The sequence below is a fragment of the Narcine bancroftii genome, chromosome 4 (assembly GCF_036971445.1).
Source record: "Narcine bancroftii isolate sNarBan1 chromosome 4, sNarBan1.hap1, whole genome shotgun sequence".
Taxonomy (NCBI): Eukaryota; Metazoa; Chordata; class Chondrichthyes; order Torpediniformes; family Narcinidae; genus Narcine; species Narcine bancroftii.
The window spans coordinates 209476731-209502977 of NC_091472.1; positions in this window are offsets into that span (position 1 = coordinate 209476731).

The window sequence follows — 26247 nt, forward strand, 5'->3', positions numbered from 1 at the left end:
CCACCTTCGGTGCTCCCTTACCCCTTCGCTGCTCCCTTCCCTCTTCACTGCTCCCTTTCCCCTTCGCTGGTCTCTTCCCCCTTCGCTGCTCTCTTCTCCCTTCACTGCTCTCTTCTCCCTTCGTTGCTCTCTTCCCCCTTCGCTGCTCTCTTCCCCCTTCGCTGCTCTCTTCCCCCTTCGCTGCTCTCTTCTCCCTTCGCTGCTCTCTTCCCCCTTCGCTGCTCTCTACCCCCTTCTCTGCTCTCTCACCCATCGCTGCTGCCTTCCCCCTTCGCTGCTTTCTTCCCCCTTCGCTGCTCCCTTCCCCCTTCACTGCTCCCTTCCCCCTTCGCTGCTCCCTTCCCCCTTCGCTGCTCCCTTCCCCCTTCGCTGCTCCCTTCCCCCTTCGCTGCTCTCTTTCCCCTTCGCTGCTCTCTTCCCCCTTCTCTGCTCTCTTCCCCTTCGCTGCTCTCTTCCCCTTCCCCCCTTCGCTGCTCTCCTCCTCCTCGCTGCTCCCTTCCCCCTTCGCTGCTCCCATCCCCTTCGCTGCTCCCTTCCCCCTTCGCTGTTCCCTTCCCCCTTCGCTGCTCCCTTCCCCCTTCGCTGCTCCCTTCCCCCTTCGCTGCTCCCTTCCCCCTTCGCTGCTCCCTTCCCCCTTCGCTGTTCCCTTCCCCCTTCGCTGCTCCCTTCCCCTTTCGCTGCTCCCTTCCCCCTTTAGCTGCTCTATTCCCTCTTCGCTGCTCTATTCCCCCCTTTGCTGCATCATCGCCCCTTCACTGCTCTATTAACACCCTTCACTGCTCTATTCTCCCTTTACTGCATTATTCCCCCCTTGCTGCTCTATTCCCCCCACCTTTCGCTGCTCTATTCCTTCCCCCTCACTGCTCTGTTCCTCCCCTTGGCTGCTCTGTTCCCGCCCCCCCCCCCATTTGCTGCTCTGTTCCCCACTTCGCTGCACTGTTTCCCTCTTCGCTGCTCTGTTCCGCCTTCACTGCTCTGTTCTCCCCTACGCTGCTCTGTTTCCCCCCTCCACTGCACTGTTTCCCCCTCTGCTGCTCCGTTTCCGCTTCACTGCACTGTTCCCCCTTTCGCAACTCTGTTTCCCCATCTTGCTACTTTACTTCCTCTTCGCTGCTTTATTCCTCCCTTTGCTGCAAAATTCTCCCCCTTTGCTGCTAAATTCTCCCCCTTCGCAGCTATATTCTCCCCCATCGCGGCTATATTCTCCCCTTTGCTGCAACATTCTCCCCTTCACTGCTATATTCTCCCGCTGCTTTATTCACCCCCTTCACTGCTTTATTCCCACCCCTTGCTAATTTATTCCTCATTGCTGCTTTATCCCCCCATTGCTGGGTTATTCCCCCTTTGCTGCTTTACTCCCCCCTTGCTGCTTTCTTTCCCCCCCACACTGCTTTCCTTCCCCTTCGCTGCTGTCTTCCCCCTTCGCTGCTCTCTTCCCCCTTCCCTGCTCTCTTCCCCCTTCGCTGCTCTCTTCCCCCTTCACTGCTCTCTTCCCCCTTCGCTGCTCTCTTCCCCCTTCGCTGCTCTATTTCCCCCTTCGCTGCTCTATTTCCCCCTTCGCTGCTCTATTTCGCCCTTCGCTGCTCTATTTCACCTTTGCTGCTTCAACCACCTTCGCTGCTTCAACCCAATTCGCTGCTTCAACCCCCTTCGCTGCTTCATCCCCCATTCGCAGCTTCATCCCCCTTCGCTGCTCTCTTTCCCCTTCGCTGCTCTCTTCCCCCTTCGCTGCTCTCTTCCCCCTTCGCTGCTCTCTTCCCCCTTCACTGCTCTATTCCCCTTCCACCCTTTGCTGCTCTCCTCCTCCTCGCTGCTCCCTTCCCCCTTCGCTGCTCCCTTCGCCCTTCGCTGCTCCCTTCCCCCTTCGCTGCTCCCTTCCCCCTTCGCTGCTCCCTTCCCCCTTCGCTGCTCCCTTCCCCCTTCGCTGCTCTCTTCCCCTTTCGCTGCACCCTTCCCCCTTCGCTGCTCCCTTCCCCCTTCGCTGCTCCATTCCCCCTTCGCTGCTCTCTTCCCCCTTCGCTGCTCTCTTCCCCCTTCGCTGCTCTCTTCCCCCCTTCGCTGCTCTATTCCCCTTCCCCATTTCGCTGCTCTCTTCCCTCTTCGCAGCTTCATTTCCCTTTCGCTTCTTCATTTCCCCTTTGGTGCTATACGCGCTCCCCTCGCTGTTTTATGCATCACCTTCGCTACTCGATGCACCCCTTCGCTGCTCGATTCTCCCACTTCGCTGCTCAATACACCACCTTCGCTGCTCGATGCACCCCCTTCACTGCTCTATTGCCCCTTCGCTGCTCTATTCCCCCTTTAGCTGCTCTATTCCCTCTTCGCTGCTCTATTCCCCCCTTTGCTGCATCATCGCCCCTTCACTGCTCTATTAACACCCTTCACTGCTCTATTCTCCCTTTACTGCATTATTCCCCCCTTGCTGCTCTATTCCCCCACCTTTCGCTGCTCTCTTCCTTCCCCCTCACTGCTCTGTTCCTCCCCTTGGCTGCACTGTTCCCGCCCCCCCCCCCCCATTTGCTGCTCTGTTCCCAACTTCGCTGCACTGTTTCCCTCTTCGCTGCTCTTATCCGCCTTCACTGCTCCGTTCTCCCCTACGCTGCTCTGTTTCCCCCTACACTGCACTGTTTCCCCACGTGCTGCTCTGTTTCCAATTCAATGCACTGTTCCTCCTTTCGCAACTCTGTTTCCCCATCTTGCTACTTTACTTCCTCTTCGCTGCTTTATTCCTCCCTTTGCTGCTAAATTATCCCCCTTCGCTGCTTTATTCCCCCTTCGCTGCTTTATTCCTCCCTTCGCTGCTAAATTCTCCCCCTTCGCTGCTAAATTCTCCCCCTTCGCTGCAACATTCTCCCCTTCACTGCTATATTCTCCCCGCTGCTTTATTCACCACTTCACTGCTTAATTCCCACCCCTTGCTGCTTTATTCCCAACCCTTGCTGCTCTATTCCCCACCCCTTGCTAATTTATTCCTCATTGTTGCTTTATCCCCCATTGCTGCTTTATTCCCCCTTTGCTGCTCTGTTCCCCACTTCGCTGCACTGTTTCCCTCTTCGCTGCTCTTATCCGCCTTCACTGCTCCGTTCTACCCTACGCTGCTCTGTTTCCCCCTACGCTGCACTGTTTCCCCACGTGCTGCTCCGTTTCCACTTCACTGCACTGTTCCTCCTTTCGCAACTCTGTTTCCCCATCTTGCTACTTTACTTCCTCTTCGCTGCTCTATTCCCCCCTTTGCTGCATCATCGCCCCTTCACTGCTCTATTAACACCCTTCACTGCTCTATTCTCCCTTTACTGCATTATTCCCCCCTTGCTGCTCTATTCCCCCACCTTTCGCTGCTCTATTCCTTCCCCCTCACTGCTCTGTTCCTCCCCTTGGCTGCTCTGTTCCCGCCCCCCCATTTGCTGCTCTGTTCCCCACTTCGCTGCACTGTTTCCCTCTTCGCTGCTCTGTTCCGCCTTCACTGCTCTGTTCTCCCCTACGCTGCTCTGTTTCCCCCTCCGCTGCACTGTTTCCCCCTCTGCTGCTCCGTTTCCGCTTCACTGCACTGTTCCCCCTTTCGCAACTCTGTTTCCCCATCTTGCTACTTTACTTCCTCTTCGCTGCTTTATTCCTCCCTTTGCTGCTAAATTCTCCCCCTTTGCTGCTAAATTCTCCCCCTTCGCAGCTATATTCTCCCCCATCGCGGCTATATTCTCCCCTTTGCTGCAACATTCTCCCCTTCACTGCTATATTTTCCCCGCTGCTTTATTCACCCCCTTCACTGCTTTATTCCCACCCTTTGCTAATTTATTCCTCATTGCTGCTTTATCCCCCCATTGCTGGTTTATTCCCCTTTGCTGCTTTACTCTTTGCTGCTTTCTTTCCCCCCCACACTGCTTTCCTTCCCCTTCGCTGCTGTCTTCCCCCTTCGCTGCTCTCTTCCCCCTTCCCTGCTCTCTTCCCCCTTCGCTGCTCTCTTCCCCCTTCAAACACTGCTCTCTTCCCCCTTCGCTGCTCTCTTCCCCCTTCACTGCTCTATTTCCCCCTTCGCTGCTCTATTTCCCCCTTCGCTGCTCTATTTCGCCCTTCACTGCTCTATTTCACCTTTGCTGCTTCAACCACCTTCGCTGCTTCAACCCCCTTCGCTGCTTCATCCCCCATTCGCTGCTTCATCCCCATTCGCTGCTTCATTCCCCATTCACTGCTTCATCCCCCATTTGCTGCTCCCTTCCCCCTTCGCTGCTCCATCCCCCTTCGCTGTTCCCTTCCCCCTTCGCTGCTCCCTTCCCCCTTCGCTGCTCCCTTCCCCCTTCGCTGCTCCCTTCCCCCTTCGCTGCTCCCTTCCCCCTTCGCTGCTCCCTTCCCCCTTCGCTGCTCCCTTCCCCCTTCGCTGCTCCCTTCCCCCTTCGCTGCTCCCTTCCCCCTTCGCTGCTCCATTCCCCCTTCGCTGCTCTCTTCCCCCTTCGCTGCTCTCTTCCCCCTTCGCTGCTCTATTCTCTTTCCCCCTTTCGCTGCTCTTTTCCCTCTTCGCAGCTTCATTTCCCTTTCGCTTCTTCATTTCCCCTTTGGTGCTATACGCGCTCCCCTCGCTGTTCTATGCATCACCTTCGCTACTCGATGCACCCCTTCGCTGCTCGATTCTCCCACTTCGCTGCTCAATACACCCCCTTCGGTGCTCGATGCACCCCCTTCGCTGCTCTATTGCCCCTTCGCTGCTCTATTCCCCCTTTAGCTGCTCTATTCCCTCTTCACTGCTCTATTCCCCCTTTAGCTGCTCTATTCCCTCTTCGCTGCTCTATTCCCCCCTTTGCTGCATCATCGCCCCTTCACTGCTCTATTAACACCCTTCACTGCTCAATTCTCCCTTTACTGCATTATACCCCCTTGCTGCTCTATTCCCCCACCTTTCGCTGCTCTATTCCTTCCCCCTCACTGCTCTGTTCCTCCCCTTGGCTGCTCTGTTCCCGCTCCCCCCCACATTTGCTGCTCTGTTCCCCACTTCGCTGCACTGTTTCCCTCTTCGCTGCTCTTATCCGCCTTCACTGCTCCGTTCTCCCCTACGCTGCTCTGTTTCCCCCTCCGCTGCACTGTTTCCCCCTCTGCTGCTCCGTTTCCACTTCACTGCACTGTTCCTCCTTTCGCAACTCTGTTTCCCCATCTTGCTACTTTACTTCGTCTTCGCTGCTTTATTGCTCCCTTTGCTGCTAAATTCTCCCCCTTTGCTGCTATATTCTCCCCCTTTGCAGCTATATTCTCCCCCTTCGCTGCTATATTCTCCCCCATCGCGGCTATATTCTCCCCTTTGCTGCAACATTCTCCCCTTCACTGCTATATTCTCCCCGCTGCTTTATTCACCCCCTTCACTGCTTTATTCCCACCCCTTGCTAATTTATTCCTCATTGCTGCTTTATCCCCCCATTGCTGGTTTATTCCCCCTTGCGGCTTTACTCCCCCCTTGCTGCTTTCTTTCCCCCCCCACACTGCTTTCCTTCCCCTTCGCTGCTGTCTTCCCCCTTCGCTGCTCTCTTCCCCCTTCCCTGCTCTCTTCCCCCTTCCCTGCTCTCTTCCCCCTTCGCTGCTCTCTTCCCCCTTCACTGCTCTCTTCCCCCTTCGCTGCTCTATTTCCCCCTTCGCTGCTCTATTTCCCCCTTCGCTGCTCTATTTTGCCCTTCGCTGCTCTATTTCACCTTTGCTGCTTCAACCACCTTCGCTGCTTCAACCCCCTTCGCTGCTTCAACCCCCTTCGCTGCTTCATCCCCCATTCGCTGCTTCATCCCCATTCGCTGCTTCATTCCCCATTCACTGCTTCATACCCCATTTGCTGCTTCCTTTCCCCTTCGCTGCTCTATTCCGCCTTCGCTGCTCTCTTCCACCTTCGGTGCTCCCTTACCCCTTCGCTGCTCCCTTCCCTCTTCACTGCTCCCTTTCCCCTTCGCTGGTCTCTTCCCCCTTCGCTGCTCTCTTCTCCCTTCACTGCTCTCTTCTCCCTTCGTTGCTCTCTTCCCCCTTCGCTGCTCTCTTCCCCCTTCGCTGCTCTCTTCCCCCTTCGCTGCTCTCTTCTCCCTTCGCTGCTCTCTTCCCCCTTCGCTGCTCTCTACCCCCTTCTCTGCTCTCTCACCCATCGCTGCTGCCTTCCCCCTTCGCTGCTTTCTTCCCCCTTCGCTGCTCCCTTCCCCCTTCACTGCTCCCTTCCCCCTTCGCTGCTCCCTTCCCCCTTCGCTGCTCCCTTCCCCCTTCGCTGCTCCCTTCCCCCTTCGCTGCTCTCTTTCCCCTTCGCTGCTCTCTTCCCCCTTCTCTGCTCTCTTCCCCTTCGCTGCTCTCTTCCCCTTCCCCCCTTCGCTGCTCTCCTCCTCCTCGCTGCTCCCTTCCCCCTTCTCTGCTCCCATCCCCTTCGCTGCTCCCTTCCCCCTTCGCTGTTCCCTTCCCCCTTCGCTGCTCCCTTCCCCCTTCGCTGCTCCCTTCCCCCTTCGCTGCTCCCTTCCCCCTTCGCTGCTCCCTTCCCCCTTCGCTGTTCCCTTCCCCCTTCGCTGCTCCCTTACCCCTTCGCTGCTCCATTCCCCCTTCGCTGCTCTCTTCCCCCTTCGCTGCTCTCTTCCCCCTTCGCTGCTCTCTTCCCCCCTACGCTGCTCTATTCCCCTTCCCCCTTTCGCTGCTCTTTTCCCTCTTCGCAGCTTCATTTCCCTTTCGCTTCTTCATTTCCCCTTTGGTGCTATACGCGCTCCCCTCGCTGTTCTATGCATCACCTTCGCTACTCGATGCACCCCTTCGCTGCTCGATGCTCCCACTTCGCTGCTAAATACACCACCTTCGGTGCTCGATGCACCCCCTTCGCTGCTCTATAGCCCCTTCGCTGCTCTATTCCCCCTTTAGCTGCTCTATTCCCTCTTCGCTGCTCTATTCCCCCCTTTGCTGCATCATCGCCCCTTCACTGCTCTATTAACACCCTTCACTGCTCTATTCTCCCTTTACTGCATTATTCCCCCCTTGCTGCTCTATTCCCCCCACCTTTCGCTGCTCTATTCCTTCCCCCTCACTGCTCTGTTCCTCCCCTTGGCTGCTCTGTTCCCGCCCCCCCCCCCCCCATTTGCTGCTCTGTTCCCCACTTCGCTGCACTGTTTCCCTCTTCGCTGCTCTGTTCCGCCTTCACTGCTCTGTTCTCCCCTACGCTGCTCTGTTTCCCCCTCCGCTGCACTGTTTCCCCCTCTGCTGCTCCGTTTCCGCTTCACTGCACTGTTCCCCCTTTCGCAACTCTGTTTCCCCATCTTGCTACTTTACTTCCTCTTCGCTGCTTTATTCCTCCCTTTGCTGCAAAATTCTCCCCCTTTGCTGCTAAATTCTCCCCCTTCGCAGCTATATTCTCCCCCATCGCGGCTATATTCTCCCCTTTGCTGCAACATTCTCCCCTTCACTGCTATATTCTCCCCGCTGCTTTATTCACCCCCTTCACTGCTTTATTCCCACCCCTTGCTAATTTATTCCTCATTGCTGCTTTATCCCCCCATTGCTGGTTTATTCCCCCTTTGCTGCTTTACTCCCCCCTTGCTGCTTTATTCTCACCCTCGCTGCTTTATTCCCACCCTCACTGCTTTATTCCCCCCCTCGCTGCTTTATCCCCCCTCGCTGCTTTATTCCCCCTAGCTACTTTATTCCCCCTTCGCTGCTTTATTCATCCCTTCGCTGCTAAATTCTCCCCCTTCGCGGCTATATTCTATCTCTTCGCGGCTATATTCTCCCCCATCGCAGCTATATTCTCCCCTTCGCGGCTATATTCTCCCCTTTGCTGCTAAATTCTCCCCACTGCTTTATTCTCCGCCTTCGCTGCTTTATTCCCACTCCTTGCTGCTTTATTCCCACCCTTTGCTGCTTTACTCCCCACCCCTTGCTAATTTATTCCCCCATTGCTGCTTTATTCCCCCCTTTGCTGATTTATTCCCCCCCATTGCTGCTTTCTTTTCCCCCACACTGCTTTCCTTCCCCTTCGCTGCTCTCTTCCCTCCTTGCTGCTCTATTCCCCCCACCCCCATTTGCTGCTCTGTTCCCCACTTCGCTGCACTGTTTCCCTCTTCGCTCCTCTGTTCCGCCTTCCCTGCTCTGTTCTCCCCTACGCTGCTCTGTTTCCCCCTCCGCTGCACTGTTTCCCCCTCTGATGCTCCGTTTCCCCTTCACTGCACTCTTCCCCCTTTCGCAAATCTGTTTCCCCATCTTGCTGCTTTACTTCCTCTTCTCTGCTTTATTCCTCCCTTTGCTGCTAAATTCTCCCACTTCACGGCAATATTCTCCCTCTTCGCGGCTATATTCTCCCCCATCGCGGCGATAGTCTCCCCCTTCGCTGCTTTATTCCTCCATTTGCTGCTTTATTCCTCCCTTTGCTGCTTTATTCTCCACTTCACTGCTATATTCTCCCCTTCGCTGCTTTATTCCTCCCTTCGCTGCTTTATTCCTCCCTTCGCTGCTTTATTCTCCACTTCACTGCTATATTCTCCCAGCTGCTTTATTCACCCCCTTCGCTGCTTTATTCCCACCCTTGCTGCTTTACTCCCACCCCTTGCTGCTTTATTCCCCACCCCTTGCTAATTTATTCCCCATTGCTGCTTTATTCCCCCCTTTGCTGCATGATTCCCCCCTTTGCTGCTTTATTCCCCCCTTTGCTGCTTTATTCCCCCCCCACGCCGCTTTCTTTTTCCCCCACACTGCTTTCCTTCCCTTTCGCTGCTGTCTTCCCCCTTCGCTGCTCTCTTCCCCCTTCGCTGCTTTATTTCCACCATCGCTGCTCTATTTCCCCCTTCGCTGCCCTATTTTGCCCTTCGGTGCTCTATTTCACCTTTGCTGCTTCAACCCCCTTCGCTGCTTCATCCCCCATTCGCTGCTTCATCCCCATTCGCTGCTTCATTCCCCATTCGCTGCTTCATCCCTCATTCGCTGCTTCATCCCCCTTCGCTGCTTCATTTCCACTTTTCTGCTTCTTTTCCCCTTTTCTGCTATACGCACACCCTTCACTGTTCTATGCACCCCTTTTGCTACTCGATGCACCACTTCACTGCACGATTCACCCACTTTGCTGCTCAATGCAACCCCTTCACTGCTCGATGCACCCCCTTCGCCGCTCTATTGCCCCTTCGCTGCACACTTCCCCCTTCGCTTCACCCTTCCCCCTTCGCTGCACCCTTCCCCCTTCGCAGCTCCCTTACCCCTTCGCTGCTCCCTTCCCCTTCGCTGCTCCATTCCCCCTTCGCTGCTCACTTCCCCCTTTGCTGACCCCTTCCCCCTTCGCTGCACACTTCCCCCTTCGCTTCACCCTTCCCCCTTCGCTGCACCCTTCCCCCTTCGCAGCTCCCTTCCCCCTTCGCTGCTCCCTTCCCCCTTCGCTGCTCCCTTCCCCTTTCGCTCCTCCCTTCCCCCTTCACTGCTCGCTTCCCCCTTCGCTGTTCCCTTACCCCTTCGCTGCTCCCTTCCCCCTTCGCTGCTCTCTTCCCCCTTTGCTACTCCCTTCCCCCTTCGCTGCTCTCTTCCCCCTTCGATGCTCTCTTTCCCCTTCGCGGCTCTCTTTCCCCTTCACTGCTCTCTTCCTCCTTTGCTGCTCTATTTCCCCCTTCGCTGTTCCATTCCACCTTCGCTGCTTCATCCCCCATTCGCTGCTTCATCCCCCATTCGCTGCTTCATTTCCCTTCGCTGCTTCTTTTCCCCTTTGCTGCCATACGCACTCCCTTAACTGTTCTATGCACCCCCTTCACTGCTGAATGCACCCCTTCGCTGCTCGATTCACCCACTTCACTGCTCGATGCACCCCCTTCGCTGCTCGATGCACCCCCTTCGCAGCTCGATACACACCCTTCGCTGTTCGATGCACCCCCTTCGCAGCTCTATTGCCCCTTTGCTGCTCTATTGTCTCCGCTGCTCCCTTCCCCCTTCGCTGCTCTCTTCCCTCTTCGCTGCTCTCTTCCCCTTCGCTGCTCTCTTCCCCCTTCGCTGCTCTCTTCGCCATTCGCTGCTCTCTTCCCCCTTCGCTGCTCTCTTCCCCCTTCGCTGCTCTCTTCTCCCTTCGCGGCTCTCTTCCCCCTTCACTGCTCTCTTCCCCCATCGCTGCTGCCTTCCCCCTTCGCAGCTCCCTTCCCCCTTCGCTGCTCCCTTCCCCCTTCGCTGCTCCCTTCCCCCTTCGCTAGTCCCTTCCCCCTTCGCTGCTCCCTTCCCCCTTCGCTGCTCTCTTCCCCCTTCGATGGTCTCTTCCCCCTTCGCTGTTCCCTTCCCCCTTCGCTGCTCCCTTCCCCCTTCGGTGCTCCCTTCCCCCTTCGCTGCTCCCTTCCTCCTTCGCTGCTCCCTACCCCCTTCGCTGCTCCCTTCCCCCTTCGCTGCTCCCTTCCCCCTTCGCTGCTCCCTTCCCCTTTCGCTGCTCCCTTCCCCCTTCACTGCTCCCTTCCCCCTTCGCAGCTCCCTTCCCCCTTCGCTGGTCTTTTCCCCCTTCGCTGCTCCCTTCCCCTTCGCTGCTCTCTTCCCCCTTCGCTGCTCTCTTCCCTCTTCGCTGCTCTCTTCCCCCTTCGCTGCTCTCTTCCCCCTTCGCTGCTCTCTTCCCCCTTCGCTGCTCTCTTCCCCCTTCGCTGCTCTCTTCCACCTTCGCTGCTCACTTCCCCCTTCGATGGTCTCTTCCCCCTTCGCTGCTCCCTTCCCCCTTCGCTGCTCCCTTCCCCCTTCGATGCTCCCTTCCTCCTTCGCTGCTCCCTTCCCCCTTCGCTGCTCCCTTCCCCCTTCGCTGCTCCCTTCCCCCTTCGCTGCTCCCTTCCCCCTTCGCTGCTCCCTTCCCCTTTCGCTGCTCCCTTCCCCCTTCGCAGCTCCCTTCCCCCTTCGCTGGTCTCTTCCCCCTTCGCTGCTCCCTTCCCCTTCGCTGCTCTCTTCCCCCTTCGCTGCTCTCTTCCTCCTTCGCTGCTCTCTTCCCCCTTCGCTGCTCTCTTCCCCCTTCGCTGCTCTCTTCCCCCTTCGCTGCTCCCTTCCCCCTTCGCTGCTCCCTTCCCCCTTCGCTGGTCTCTTTCCCCTTCGCTGCTCTCTTCTCCCTTCGCTGCTCTCTTCTCCCTTTACTGCTCTCTTCCCCCCTTCGCTGCTCTATTCCCCTTCCCCCCTTCGCTGCTCTCCTCCCCCTCGCTGCTCCCTTCCCCCTTCGCTGCTCGCTTCCCCCTTCACTGCTCTATTGCCCCCGCTGCTTCCTTCCCCCTTCGCTGCTCTCTTCCCCCTTCGCTGCTCTCTTCCCTTTCGCTGCTCTCTTCCCCCTTCGGTGCTCTCTTCTCCCTTCGCTGCTCTCTTCTCCCTTCGCTGCTCTCTTCCCCCTTCGCTGCTCTATTCCCCTTACCCCCTTCGCTGCTCCCTTCCCCCTTCGCTGCTCCCTTCCCCCTTCGCTGCTCCCTTCCCCCTTCGCTGCTCCCTTCCCCTTCGCTGCTCTCTTCCCCCTTGGCTGCTCTCTTCCCCCTTCGCTGCTCTCTTCCCCCTTCGCTGCTCTCTTCCCCCCTTCGCTGCTCTATTCCCCTTCCCCCTTTCGCTGCTCTCTTCCCTCTTCGCTGCTTCATTTCCCTTTCGCTTTTCATTTACCCTTTGCTGCTATACACGCTCCCCGCGTGTTCTATGCATCACCTTCGGTACTCGATGCAACACTTCGCTGATCGATTCTCCCACTTCGCTGCTCGATACACCCCCTTCGCTGCTCGATGCACCCCCTTCGCTGCTCTATTGCCCCTTCGCTGCTCTATTCACCCTTCACTGCTCTATTCCCCCTTTACTGCTCTATTCCCCCCTTGCTGCTCTATTCCCCCCACCTTTCGCTGCTCTATTCCTTTCCCCTCACTGCTCTGTTCCTCCCCTTGGCTGCTCTGTTCCCGCCCCCCCCCCCCCATTTGCTGCTCTGTTCCCCACTTCGCTACACTGTTTCCCTCTTCGCTGCTCTGTTCCGCCTTCACTGCTCTGTTCTCCCCTACGCTGCTCTGTTTCCCCCTCCGCTGCACTGTTCCCCCCTCTGCTGCTCCGTTTCCGCTACACTGCACTGATCCCCCTTTTGCAACTCTGTTTCCCCATCTTGCTACTTTACTTCCTCTTCGCTGCTTTATTCCTCCCTCTGCTGCTAAATTCTCCCCCTTCGCTACATCATTCTCCCCTTCACTGCTATATTCTCCCCCATCGCGGCTATATTCTCCCCTTTGCTGCAACATTCTCCCCTTCACTGCTATATTCTCCCCGCTGCTTTATTCACCCCCTTCACTGCTTTATTCCCACCCCTTGCTAATTTATTCCTCATTGCTGCTTTATCCCCCCATTGCTGGGTTATTCCCCCTTTGCTGCTTTACTCCCCCCTTGCTGCTTTCTTTCCCCCCCACACTGCTTTCCTTCCCCTTCGCTGCTGTCTTCCCCCTTCGCTGCTCTCTTCCCCCTTCCCTGCTCTCTTCCCCCTTCGCTGCTCTCTTCCCCCTTCACTGCTCTCTTCCCCCTTCGCTGCTCTCTTCCCCCTTCGCTGCTCTATTTCCCCCTTCGCTGCTCTATTTCCCCCTTCGCTGCTCTATTTCGCCCTTCGCTGCTCTATTTCACCTTTGCTGCTTCAACCACCTTCGCTGCTTCAACCCAATTCGCTGCTTCAACCCCCTTCGCTGCTTCATCCCCCATTCGCAGCTTCATCCCCCTTCGCTGCTCTCTTTCCCCTTCGCTGCTCTCTTCCCCCTTCGCTGCTCTCTTCCCCCTTCGCTGCTCTCTTCCCCCTTCACTGCTCTATTCCCCTTCCACCCTTCGCTGCTCTCCTCCTCCTCGCTGCTCCCTTCCCCCTTCGCTGCTCCCTTCGCCCTTCGCTGCTCCCTTCCCCCTTCGCTGCTCCCTTCCCCCTTCGCTGCTCCCTTCCCCCTTCGCTGCTCCCTTCCCCCTTCGCTGCTCTCTTCCCCTTTCGCTGCACCCTTCCCCCTTCGCTGCTCCCTTCCCCCTTCGCTGCTCCATTCCCCCTTCGCTGCTCTCTTCCCCCTTCGCTGCTCTCTTCCCCCTTCGCTGCTCTCTTCCCCCCTTCGCTGCTCTATTCCCCTTCCCCATTTCGCTGCTCTCTTCCCTCTTCGCAGCTTCATTTCCCTTTCGCTTCTTCATTTCCCCTTTGGTGCTATACGCGCTCCCCTCGCTGTTTTATGCATCACCTTCGCTACTCGATGCACCCCTTCGCTGCTCGATTCTCCCACTTCGCTGCTCAATACACCCCCTTCGCTGCTCGATGCACCCCCTTCACTGCTCTATTGCCCCTTCGCTGCTCTATTCCCCCTTTAGCTGCTCTATTCCCTCTTCGCTGCTCTATTCCCCCCTTTGCTGCATCATCGCCCCTTCACTGCTCTATTAACACCCTTCACTGCTCTATTCTCCCTTTATTGCATTATTCCCCCCTTGCTGCTCTATTCCCCCACCTTTCGCTGCTCTATTCCTTCCCCCTCACTGCTCTGTTCCTCCCCTTGGCTGCACTGTTCCCGCCCCCCCCCCCATTTGCTGCTCTGTTCCCAACTTCGCTGCACTGTTTCCCTCTTCGCTGCTCTTATCCGCCTTCACTGCTCCGTTCTCCCCTACGCTGCTCTGTTTCCCCCTACACTGCACTGTTTCCCCACGTGCTGCTCTGTTTCCAATTCAATGCACTGTTCCTCCTTTCGCAACTCTGTTTCCCCATCTTGCTACTTTACTTCCTCTTCGCTGCTTTATTCCTCCCTTTGCTGCTAAATTATCCCCCTTCGCTGCTTTATTCCCCCTTCGCTGCTTTATTCCTCCCTTCGCTGCTAAATTCTCCCCCTTCGCTGCTAAATTCTCCCCCTTCGCTGCAACATTCTCCCCTTCACTGCTATATTCTCCCCGCTGCTTTATTCACCACTTCACTGCTTAATTCCCACCCCTTGCTGCTTTGTTCCCAACCATTGCTGCTCTATTCCCCACCCCTTGCTAATTTATTCCTCATTGTTGATTTATCCCCCCATTGCTGCTTTATTCCCCCTTTGCTGCTCTGTTCCCCACTTCGCTGCACTGTTTCCCTCTTCGCTGCTCTTATCCGCCTTCACTGCTCCGTTCTACCCTACGCTGCTCTGTTTCCCCCTACGCTGCACTGTTTCCCCACGTGCTGCTCCGTTTCCACTTCACTGCACTGTTCCTCCTTTCGCAACTCTGTTTCCCCATCTTGCTACTTTACTTCCTCTTCGCTGCTCTATTCCCCCCTTTGCTGCATCATCGCCCCTTCACTGCTCTATTAACACCCTTCACTGCTCTATTCTCCCTTTACTGCATTATTCCCCCCTTGCTGCTCTATTCCCCCACCTTTCGCTGCTCTATTCCTTCCCCCTCACTGCTCTGTTCCTCCCCTTGGCTGCTCTGTTCCCGCCCCCCCATTTGCTGCTCTGTTCCCCAATTCGCTGCACTGTTTCCCTCTTCGCTGCTCTGTTCCGCCTTCACTGCTCTGTTCTCCCCTACGCTGCTCTGTTTCCCCCTCCGCTGCACTGTTTCCCCCTCTGCTGCTCCGTTTCCGCTTCACTGCACTGTTCCCCCTTTCGCAACTCTGTTTCCCCATCTTGCTACTTTACTTCCTCTTCGCTGCTTTATTCCTCCCTTTGCTGCTAAATTCTCCCCCTTCGCAGCTATATTCTCCCCCATCGCGGCTATATTCTCCCCTTTGCTGCAACATTCTCCCCTTCACTGCTATATTTTCCCCGCTGCTTTATTCACCCCCTTCACTGCTTTATTCCCACCCTTTGCTAATTTATTCCTCATTGCTGCTTTATCCCCCCATTGCTGGTTTATTCCCCCTTTGCTGCTTTACTCCCCCCTTGCTGCTTTCTTTCCCCCCCACACTGCTTTCCTTCCCCTTCGCTGCTGTCTTCCCCCTTCGCTGCTCTCTTCCCCCTTCCCTGCTCTCTTCCCCCTTCGCTGCTCTCTTCCCCCTTCACTGCTCTCTTCCCCCTTCGCTGCTCTCTTCCCCCTTCACTGCTCTATTTCCCCCTTCGCTGCTCTATTTCCCCCTTCGCTGCTGTATTTCGCCCTTCGCTGCTCTATTTCACCTTTGCTGCTTCAACCACCTTCGCTGCTTCAACCCCCTTCGCTGCTTCATCCCCCATTCGCTGCTTCATCCCTATTCGCTGCTTCATTCCCCATTCACTGCTTCATCCCCCATTTGCTGCTCCCTTCCCCCTTCGCTGCTCCCATCCCCCTTCGCTGTTCCCTTCCCCCTTCGCTGCTCCCTTCCCCCTTCGCTGCTCCCTTCCCCCTTCGCTGCTCCCTTCCCCCTTCGCTGCTCCCTTCCCCCTTCGCTGCTCCCTTCCCCCTTCGCTGCTCCCTTCCCCCTTCGCTGCTCCCTTCCCCCTTCGCTGCTCCATTCCCCCTTCGCTGCTCTCTTCCCCCCTTCGCTGCTCTATTCCCTTTCCCCCTTTCGCTGCTCTTTTCCCTCTTCGCAGCTTCATTTCCCTTTCGCTTCTTCATTTCCCCTTTGGTGCTATACGCGCTCCCCTCGCTGTTCTATGCATCACCTTCGCTACTCGATGCACCCCTTCGCTGCTCGATTCTCCCACTTCGCTGCACAATACACCCCCTTCGGTGCTCGATGCACCCCCTTCGCTGCTCTATTGCCCCTTCGCTGCTCTATTCCCCCTTTAGCTGCTCTATTCCCTCTTCGCTGCTCTATTCCCCCTTTAGCTGCTCTATTCCCTCTTCGCTGCTCTATTCCCCCCTTTGCTGCATCATCGCCCCTTCACTGCTGTATTAACACGCTTCACTGCTCAATTCACCCTTTACTGCATTATTCCCCCCTTGCTGCTCTATTCCCCCACCTTTCGCTGCTCTATTCCTTCCCCCTCACTGCTCTGTTCCTCCCCTTGGCTGCTCTGTTCCCGCTCCCCCCCACATTTGCTGCTCTGTTCCCCAATTCGCTGCACTGTTTCCCTCTTCGCTGCTCTGTTCCGCCTTCACTGCTCTGTTCTCCCCTACGCTGCTCTGTTTCCCCCTCCGCTGCACTGTTTCCCCCTCTGCTGCTCCGTTTCCGCTTCACTGCACTGTTCCCCCTTTCGCAACTCTGTTTCCCCATCTTGCTACTTTACTTCCTCTTCGCTGCTTTATTCCTCCCTTTGCTGCTAAATTCTCCCCCTTCGCAGCTATATTCTCCCCCATCGCGGCTATATTCTCCCCTTTGCTGCAACATTCTCCCCTTCACTGCTATATTTTCCCCGCTGCTTTATTCACCCCCTTCACTGCTTTATTCCCACCCTTTGCTAATTTATTCCTCATTGCTGCTTTATCCCCCCATTGCTGGTTTATTCCCCCTTTGCTGCTTTACTCCCCCCTTGCTGCTTTCTTTCCCCCCCACACTGCTTTCCTTCCCCTTCGCTGCTGTCTTCCCCCTTCGCTGCTCTCTTCCCCCTTCCCTGCTCTCTTCCCCCTTCGCTGCTCTCTTCCCCCTTCACTGCTCTCTTCCCCCTTCGCTGCTCTCTTCCCCCTTCACTGCTCTATTTCCCCCTTCGCTGCTCTATTTCCCCCTTCGCTGCTGTATTTCGCCCTTCGCTGCTCTATTTCACCTTTGCTGCTTCAACCACCTTCGCTGCTTCAACCCCCTTCGCTGCTTCATCCCCCATTCGCTGCTTCATCCCCATTCGCTGCTTCATTCCCCATTCACTGCTTCATCCCCCATTTGCTGCTCCCTTCCCCCTTCGCTGCTCCCATCCCCCTTCGCTGTTCCCTTCCCCCTTCGCTGCTCCCTTCCCCCTTCGCTGCTCCCTTCCCCCTTCGCTGCTCCCTTCCCCCTTCGCTGCTCCCTTCCCCCTTCGCTGCTCCCTTCCCCCTTCGCTGCTCCCTTCCCCCTTCGCTGCTCCCTTCCCCCTTCGCTGCTCCATTCCCCCTTCGCTGCTCTCTTCCCCCTTCGCTGCTCTCTTCCCCCCTTCGCTGCTCTATTCCCTTTCCCCCTTTCGCTGCTCTTTTCCCTCTTCGCAGCTTCATTTCCCTTTCGCTTCTTCATTTCCCCTTTGGTGCTATACGCGCTCCCCTCGCTGTTCTATGCATCACCTTCGCTACTCGATGCACCCCTTCGCTGCTCGATTCTCCCACTTCGCTGCACAATACACCCCCTTCGGTGCTCGATGCACCCCCTTCGCTGCTCTATTGCCCCTTCGCTGCTCTATTCCCCCTTTAGCTGCTCTATTCCCTCTTCGCTGCTCTATTCCCCCTTTAGCTGCTCTATTCCCTCTTCGCTGCTCTATTCCCCCCTTTGCTGCATCATCGCCCCTTCACTGCTGTATTAACACGCTTCACTGCTCAATTCACCCTTTACTGCATTATTCCCCCCTTGCTGCTCTATTCCCCCACCTTTCGCTGCTCTATTCCTTCCCCCTCACTGCTCTGTTCCTCCCCTTGGCTGCTCTGTTCCCGCTCCCCCCCACATTTGCTGCTCTGTTCCCCACTTCGCTGCACTGTTTCCCTCTTCGCTGCTCTTATCCGCCTTCACTGCTCCGTTCTCCCCTACGCTGCTCTGTTTCCCCCTCCGCTGCACTGTTTCCCCCTCTGCTGCTCCGTTTCCACTTCACTGCACTGTTCCTCCTTTCGCAACTCTGTTTCCCCATCTTGCTACTTTACTTCCTCTTCGCTGCTTTATTGCTCCCTTTGCTGCTAAATTCTCCCCCTTTGCTGCTATATTCTCCCCCTTTGCAGCTATATTCTCCCCCTTCGCTGCTATATTCTCCCCCATCGCGGCTATATTCTCCCCTTTGCTGCAACATTCTCCCCTTCACTGCTATATTCTCCCCGCTGCTTTATTCACCCCCTTCACTGCTTTATTCCCACCCCTTGCTAATTTATTCCTCATTGCTGCTTTATCCCCCCATTGCTGGTTTATTCCCCCTTGCGGCTTTACTCCCCCCTTGCTGCTTTCTTTCCCCCCCCACACTGCTTTCCTTCCCCTTCGCTGCTGTCTTCCCCCTTCGCTGCTCTCTTCCCCCTTCCCTGCTCTCTTCCCCCTTCCCTGCTCTCTTCCCCCTTCGCTGCTCTCTTCCCCCTTCACTGCTCTCTTCCCCCTTCGCTGCTCTATTTCCCCCTTCGCTGCTCTATTTCCCCCTTCGCTGCTCTATTTTGCCCTTCGCTGCTCTATTTCACCTTTGCTGCTTCAACCACCTTCGCTGCTTCAACCCCCTTCGCTGCTTCAACCCCCTTCGCTGCTTCATCCCCCATTCGCTGCTTCATCCCCATTCGCTGCTTCATTCCCCATTCACTGCTTCATACCCCATTTGCTGCTTCCTTTCCCCTTCGCTGCTCTATTCCGCCTTCGCTGCTCTCTTCCACCTTCGGTGCTCCCTTACCCCTTCGCTGCTCCCTTCCCTCTTCACTGCTCCCTTTCCCCTTCGCTGGTCTCTTCCCCCTTCGCTGCTCTCTTCTCCCTTCACTGCTCTCTTCTCCCTTCGTTGCTCTCTTCCCCCTTCGCTGCTCTCTTCCCCCTTCGCTGCTCTCTTCCCCCTTCGCTGCTCTCTTCTCCCTTCGCTGCTCTCTTCCCCCTTCGCTGCTCTCTACCCCCTTCTCTGCTCTCTCACCCATCGCTGCTGCCTTCCCCCTTCGCTGCTTTCTTCCCCCTTCGCTGCTCCCTTCCCCCTTCACTGCTCCCTTCCCCCTTCGCTGCTCCCTTCCCCCTTCGCTGCTCCCTTCCCCCTTCGCTGCTCCCTTCCCCCTTCGCTGCTCTCTTTCCCCTTCGCTGCTCTCTTCCCCCTTCTCTGCTCTCTTCCCCTTCGCTGCTCTCTTCCCCTTCCCCCCTTCGCTGCTCTCCTCCTCCTCGCTGCTCCCTTCCCCCATCGCTGCTCCCATCCCCTTCGCTGCTCCCTTCCCCCTTCGCTGTTCCCTTCCCCCTTCGCTGCTCCCTTCCCCCTTCGCTGCTCCCTTCCCCCTTCGCTGCTCCCTTCCCCCTTCGCTGCTCCCTTCCCCCTTCGCTGCTCCCTTCCCCCTTCGCTGCTCCCTTACCCATTCGCTGCTCCATTCCCCCTTCGCTGCTCTCTTCCCCCTTCGCTGCTCTCTTCCCCCTTCGCTGCTCTCTTCCCCCCTACGCTGCTCTATTCCCCTTCCCCCTTTCGCTGCTCTTTTCCCTCTTCGCAGCTTCATTTCCCTTTCGCTTCTTCATTTCCCCTTTGGTGCTATACGCGCTCCCCTCGCTGTTCTATGCATCACCTTCGCTACTCGATGCACCCCTTCGCTGCTCAATGCTCCCACTTCGCTGCTAAATACACCACCTTCGGTGCTCGATGCACCACCTTCGCTGCTCTATAGCCCCTTCGCTGCTCTATTCCCCCTTTAGCTGCTCTATTCCCTCTTCGCTGCTCTATTCCCCCCTTTGCTGCATCATCGCCCCTTCACTGCTCTATTAACACCCTTCACTGCTCTATTCTCCCTTTACTGCATTATTCCCCCCTTGCTGCTCTATTCCCCCCACCTTTCGCTGCTCTATTCCTTCCCCCTCACTGCTCTGTTCCTCCCCTTGGCTGCTCTGTTCCCGCCCCCCCCGCCATTTGCTGCTCTGTTCCCCACTTCGCTGCACTGTTTCCCTCTTCGCTGCTCTGTTCCGCCTTCACTGCTCTGGTCTCCCCTACGCTGCTCTGTTTCCCCCTCCGCTGCACTGTTTCCCCCTCTGCTGCTCCGTTTCCGCTTCACTGCACTGTTCCCCCTTTCGCAACTCTGTTTCCCCATCTTGCTACTTTACTTCCTCTTCGCTGCTTTATTCCTCCCTTTGCTGCAAAATTCTCCCCCTTTGCTGCTAAATTCTCCCCCTTCGCAGCTATATTCTCCCCCATCGCGGCTATATTCTCCCCTTTGCTGCAACATTCTCCCCTTCACTGCTATATTCTCCCCGCTGCTTTATTCACCCCCTTCACTGCTTTATTCCCACCCCTTGCTAATTTATTCCTCATTGCTGCTTTATCCCCCCATTGCTGGTTTATTCCCCCTTTGCTGCTTTACTCCCCCCTTGCTGCTTTCTTTCCCCCCCACACTGCTTTCCTTCCCCTTCGCTGCTGTCTTCCCCCTTCGCTGCTCTCTTCCCCCTTCCCTGCTCTCTTCCCCCTTCGCTGCTCTCTTCCCCCTTCACTGCTCTCTTCCCCCTTCGCTGCTCTCTTCCCCCTTCGCTGCTCTATTTCCCCCTTCGCTGCTCTATTTCCCCCTTCGCTGCTCTATTTCGCCCTTCGCTGCTCTATTTCACCTTTGCTGCTTCAACCACCTTCGCTGCTTCAACCCAATTCGCTGCTTCAACCCCCTTCGCTGCTTCATCCCCCATTCGCAGCTTCATCCCCCTTCGCTGCTCTCTTTCCCCTTCGCTGCTCTCTTCCCCCTACGCTGCTCTCTTCCCCCTTCGCTGCTCTCTTCCCCCTTCACTGCTCTATTCCCCTTCCACCCTTCGCTGCTCTCCTCCTCCTCGCTGCTCCCTTCCCCCTTCGCTGCTCCCTTCGCCCTTCGCTGCTCCCTTCCCCCTTCGCTGCTCCCTTCCCCCTTCGCTGCTCCCTTCCCCCTTCGCTGCTCCCTTCCCCCTTCGCTGCTCTCTTCCCCTTTCGCTGCACCCTTCCCCCTTCGCTGCTCCCTTCCCCCTTCGCTGCTCCATTCCCCCTTCGCTGCTCTCTTCCCCCTTCGCTGCTCTCTTCCCCCTTCGCTGCTCTCTTCCCCCCTTCGCTGCTCTATTCCCCTTCCTCATTTCGCTGCTCTCTTCCCTCTTCGCAGCTTCATTTCCCTTTCGCTTCTTCATTTCCCCTTTGGTGCTATACGCGCTCCCCTCGCTGTTTTATGCATCACCTTCGCTACTCGATGCACCCCTTCGCTGCTCGATTCTCCCACTTCGCTGCTCAATACACCCCCTTCGCTGCTCGATGCACCCCCTTCACTGCTCTATTGCCCCTTCGCTGCTCTATTCCCCCTTTAGCTGCTCTATTCTCTCTTCGCTGCTCTATTCCCCCCTTTGCTGCATCATCGCCCCTTCACTGCTCTATTAACACCCTTCACTGCTCTATTCTCCCTTTACTGCATTATTCCCCCCTTGCTGCTCTATTCCCCCACCTTTCGCTGCTCTATTCCTTCCCCCTCACTGCTCTGTTCCTCCCCTTGGCTGCACTGTTCCCGCCCCCCCCCCATTTGCTGCTCTGTTCCCAACTTCGCTGCACTGTTTCCCTCTTCGCTGCTCTTATCCGCCTTCACTGCTCCGTTCTCCCCTACGCTGCTCTGTTTCCCCCTACACTGCACTGTTTCCCCACGTGCTGCTCTGTTTCCAATTCAATGCACTGTTCCTCCTTTCGCAACTCTGTTTCCCCATCTTGCTACTTTACTTCCTCTTCGCTGCTTTATTCCTCCCTTTGCTGCTAAATTCTCCCCCTTTGCTGCTAAATTCTCCCCCTTCGCAGCTATATTCTCCCCCTTCGCTGCTATATTCTCCCCCATAGCGGCTATATTCTCCCCTTTGCTGCAACATTCTCCCCTTCACTGCTATATTCTCCCCGCTGCTTTATTCACCCCCTTCACTGCTTTATTCCCACCCCTTGCTAATTTATTCCTCATTGCTGCTTTATCCCCCCATTGCTGGTTTATTCCCCCTTTGCTGCTTTACTCCCCCCTTGCTGCTTTCTTTTCCCCCCACACTGCTTTCCTTCCCCTTCGCTGCTGTCTTCCCCCTTCGCTGCACTCTTCCCCCTTCCCTGCTCTCTTCCCCCTTCGCTGCTCTCTTCCCCCTTCACTGCTCTCTTCCCCCTTCACTGCTCTCTTCCCCCTTCGCTGCTCTATTTCCCCCTTCGCTGCTCTATTTCCCCCTTCGCTGCTCTATTTTGCCCTTCGCTGCTCTATTTCACCTTTGCTGCTTCAACCACCTTCGCTGCTTCAACCCCCTTCGCTGCTTCAACCCCCTTCGCTGCTTCATCCCCCATTCGCTGCTTCATCCCCATTCGCTGCTTCATTCCCCATTCACTGCTTCATACCCCATTTGCTGCTTCCTTTCCCCTTCGCTGCTCTATTCCGCCTTCGCTGCTCTCTTCCACCTTCGGTGCTCCCTTACCCCTTCGCTGCTCCCTTCCCTCTTCACTGCTCCCTTTCCCCTTCGCTGGTCTCTTCCCCCTTCGCTGCTCTCTTCTCCCTTCACTGCTCTCTTCTCCCTTCGTTGCTCTGTTCCCCCTTCGCTGCTCTCTTCCCCCTTCGCTGCTCTCTTCCCCCTTCGCTGCTCTCTTCTCCCTTCGCTGCTCTCTTCCCCCTTCGCTGCTCTCTACCCCCTTCTCTGCTCTCTCACCCATCGCTGCTGCCTTCCCCCTTCGCTGCTTTCTTCCCCCTTCGCTGCTCCCTTCCCCCTTCACTGCTCCCTTCCCCCTTCGCTGCTCCCTTCCCCCTTCGCTGCTCCCTTCCCCCTTCGCTGCTCCCTTCCCCCTTCGCTGCTCTCTTTCCCCTTCGCTGCTCTCTTCCCCCTTCTCTGCTCTCTTCCCCTTCGCTGCTCTCTTCCCCTTCCCCCCTTCGCTGCTCTCCTCCTCCTCGCTGCTCCCTTCCCCCTTCGCTGCTCCCATCCCCTTCGCTGCTCCCTTCCCCCTTCGCTGTTCCCTTCCCCCTTCGCTGCTCCCTTCCCCCTTCGCTGCTCCCTTCCCCCTTCGCTGCTCCCTTCCCCCTTCGCTGCTCCCTTCCCCCTTCGCTGTTCCCTTCCCCCTTCGCTGCTCCCTTCCCCTTTCGCTGCTCCCTTCCCCCTTCGCAGCTCCCTTCCCCCTTCGCTGGTCTCTTCCCCCTTCGCTGCTCCCTTCCCCTTCGCTGCTCTCTTCCCCCTTCGCTGCTCTCTTCCTCCTTCGCTGCTCTCTTCCCCCTTCGCTGCTCTTTTCCCCCTTCGCTGCTCTCTTCCCCCTTCGCTGCTCCCTTCCCCCTTCGCTGCTCCCTTCCCCCTTCGCTGGTCTCTTTCCCCTTCGCTGCTCTCTTCTCCCTTCGCTGCTCTCTTCTCCCTTTACTGCTCTCTTCCCCCCTTCGCTGCTCTATTCCCCTTCCCCCCTTCGCTGCTCTCCTCCCCCTCGCTGCTCCCTTCCCCCTTCGCTGCTCGCTTCCCCCTTCACTGCTCTATTGCCCCCGCTGCTTCCTTCCCCCTTCGCTGCTCTCTTCCCTTTCGCTGCTCTCTTCCCCCTTCGGTGCTCTCTTCTCCCTTCGCTGCTCTCTTCTCCCTTCGCTGCTCTCTTCCCCCTTCGCTGCTCTATTCCCCTTACCCCCTTCGCTGCTCCCTTCCCCCTTCGCTGCTCCCTTCCCCCTTCGCTGCTCCCTTCCCCCTTCGCTGCTCCCTTCCCCTTCGCTGCTCTCTTCCCCCTTCGCTGCTCTCTTCCCCCTTCGCTGCTCTCTTCCCCCTTCGCTGCTCTCTTCCCCCCTACGCTGCTCTATTCCCCTTCCCCCTTTCGCTGCTCTTTTCCCTCTTCGCAGCTTCATTTCCCTTTCGCTTCTTCATTTCCCCTTTGGTGCTATACGCGCTCCCCTCGCTGTTCTATGCATCACCTTCGCTACTCGATGCACCCCTTCGCTGCTCGATGCTCCCACTTCGCTGCTAAATACACCACCTTCGGTGCTCGATGCACCCCCTTCGCTGCTCTATAGCCCCTTCGCTGCTCTATTCCCCCTTTAGCTGCTCTATTCCCTCTTCGCTGCTCTATTCCCCCCTTTGCTGCATCATCGCCCCTTCACTGCTCTATTAACACCCTTCACTGCTCTATTCTCCCTTTACTGCATTATTCCCCCCTTGCTGCTCTATTCCCCCCACCTTTCGCTGCTCTATTCCTTCCCCCTCACTGCTCTGTTCCTCCCCTTGGCTGCTCTGTTCCCGCCCCCCCCCCCCATTTGCTGCTCTGTTCCCCACTTCGCTGCACTGTTTCCCTCTTCGCTGCTCTGTTCCGCCTTCACTGCTCTGTTCTCCCCTACGCTGCTCTGTTTCCCCCTCCGCTGCACTGTTTCCCCCTCTGCTGCTCCGTTTCCGCTTCACTGCACTGTTCCCCCTTTCGCAACTCTGTTTCCCCATCTTGCTACTTTACTTCCTCTTCGCTGCTTTATTCCTCCCTTTGCTGCAAAATTCTCCCCCTTTGCTGCTAAATTCTCCCCCTTCGCAGCTATATTCTCCCCCATCGCGGCTATATTCTCCCCTTTGCTGCAACATTCTCCCCTTCACTGCTATATTCTCCCCGCTGCTTTATTCACCCCCTTCACTGCTTTATTCCCACCCCTTGCTAATTTATTCCTCATTGCTGCTTTATCCCCCCATTGCTGGGTTATTCCCCCTTTGCTGCTTTACTCCCCCCTTGCTGCTTTCTTTCCCCCCCACACTGCTTTCCTTCCCCTTCGCTGCTGTCTTCCCCCTTCGCTGCTCTCTTCCCCCTTCGCTGCTCTCTTCCCCCTTCACTGCTCTCTTCCCCCTTCGCTGCTCTCTTCCCCCTTCGCTGCTCTATTTCCCCCTTCGCTGCTCTATTTCCCCCTTCGCTGCTCTATTTCGCCCTTCGCTGCTCTATTTCACCTTTGCTGCTTCAACCACCTTCGCTGCTTCAACCCAATTCGCTGCTTCAACCCCCTTCGCTGCTTCATCCCCCATTCGCAGCTTCATCCCCCTTCGCTGCTCTCTTTCCCCTTCGCTGCTCTCTTCCCCCTTCGCTGCTCTCTTCCCCCTTCGCTGCTCTCTTCCCCCTTCACTGCTCTATTCCCCTTCCACCCTTCGCTGCTCTCCTCCTCCTCGCTGCTCCCTTCCCCCTTCGCTGCTCCCTTCGCCCTTCGCTGCTCCCTTCCCCCTTCGCTGCTCCCTTCCCCCTTCGCTGCTCCCTTCCCCCTTCGCTGCTCCCTTCCCCCTTCGCTGCTCTCTTCCCCTTTCGCTGCACCCTTCCCCCTTCGCTGCTCCCTTCCCCCTTCGCTGCTCCATTCCCCCTTCGCTGCTCTCTTCCCCCTTCGCTGCTCTCTTCCCCCTTCGCTGCTCTCTTCCCCCCTTCGCTGCTCTATTCCCCTTCCCCATTTCGCTGCTCTCTTCCCTCTTCGCAGCTTCATTTCCCTTTCGCTTCTTCATTTCCCCTTTGGTGCTATACGCGCTCCCCTCGCTGTTTTATGCATCACCTTCGCTACTCGATGCACCCCTTCGCTGCTCGATTCTCCCACTTCGCTGCTCAATACACCCCCTTCGCTGCTCGATGCACCCCCTTCACTGCTCTATTGCCCCTTCGCTGCTCTATTCCCCCTTTAGCTGCTCTATTCCCTCTTCGCTGCTCTATTCCCCCCTTTGCTGCATCATCGCCCCTTCACTGCTCTATTAACACCCTTCACTGCTCTATTCTCCCTTTACTGCATTATTCCCCCCTTGCTGCTCTATTCCCCCACCTTTCGCTGCTCTATTCCTTCCCCCTCACTGCTCTGTTCCTCCCCTTGGCTGCACTGTTCCCGCCCCCCCCCCATTTGCTGCTCTGTTCCCAACTTCGCTGCACTGTTTCCCTCTTCGCTGCTCTTATCCGCCTTCACTGCTCCGTTCTCCCCTACGCTGCTCTGTTTCCCCCTACACTGCACTGTTTCCCCACGTGCTGCTCTGTTTCCAATTCAATGCACTGTTCCTCCTTTCGCAACTCTGTTTCCCCATCTTGCTACTTTACTTCCTCTTCGCTGCTTTATTCCTCCCTTTGCTGCTAAATTATCCCCCTTCGCTGCTTTATTCCCCCTTCGCTGCTTTATTCCTCCCTTCGCTGCTAAATTCTCCCCCTTCGCTGCTAAATTCTCCCCCTTCGCTGCAACATTCTCCCCTTCACTGCTATATTCTCCCCGCTGCTTTATTCACCACTTCACTGCTTAATTCCCACCCCTTGCTGCTCTATTCCCCACCCCTTGCTAATTTATTCCTCATTGTTGCTTTATCCCCCCATTGCTGCTTTATTCCCCCTTTGCTGCTCTGTTCCCCACTTCGCTGCACTGTTTCCCTCTTCGCTGCTCTTATCCGCCTTCACTGCTCCGTTCTACCCTACGCTGCTCTGTTTCCCCCTACGCTGCACTGTTTCCCCACGTGCTGCTCCGTTTCCACTTCACTGCACTGTTCCTCCTTTCGCAACTCTGTTTCCCCATCTTGCTACTTTACTTCCTCTTCGCTGCTCTATTCCCCCCTTTGCTGCATCATCGCCCCTTCACTGCTCTATTAACACCCTTCACTGCTCTATTCTCCCTTTACTGCATTATTCCCCCCTTGCTGCTCTATTCCCCCACCCTTCGCTGCTCTATTCCTTCCCCCTCACTGCTCTGTTCCTCCCCTTGGCTGCTCTGTTCCCGCCCCCCCATTTGCTGCTCTGT